The following is a 516-nucleotide window of genomic DNA, read 5'->3' as shown; positions in this document are numbered from 1 at the left end:
AAGCAGCGACACCTCATTTCATTTCCACAACGGCGAAGCTGTTGCCCAAGCAGCGACCCGTGTATTTCATTTCTCCGACGGCGAAGCTGTTGCCCAAGCAGCGACCCGTCACTTGGATGAGTTCTTTCTTTTGACACCAGATTCATTCGTATTCAGCCAGGGGTTAATAAGGATTTTTACCATCAATTCATGCCGTGCCATGTATGCCGTTAGCGGATGGGAATCAGATCCGCTGGCGGGCTTGCTACCTTTTGTTAACCATCCATGCCGTCGGCGGTGTAGGAAAAAGCCCCGCCATCATTATAGGTTTGCCATTTTCACGCCGGAGGCCGCCCCAAAATATACATTTTTCATGCCATCCATCCATGCCTCAAAAGTCGGTTGCCCAAGCCGCTTTTTATCCTTCCATCATCGTGCCGATTGCGGTTGCTCAGGCCGCTTTGCGGTTTGTCAGGCCGCTTCTCGTGCGGTTTGTCAGGCCGCTTCTCATGCGGTTGCTCAGGCCGCTGCGGTTTG

Source organism: Stigmatopora nigra, unplaced genomic scaffold (assembly GCF_051989575.1).
Source record: "Stigmatopora nigra isolate UIUO_SnigA unplaced genomic scaffold, RoL_Snig_1.1 HiC_scaffold_250, whole genome shotgun sequence".
Classification (NCBI taxonomy): Eukaryota; Metazoa; Chordata; class Actinopteri; order Syngnathiformes; family Syngnathidae; genus Stigmatopora; species Stigmatopora nigra.
Note: the sequence above shows the minus strand (reverse complement) of the source record.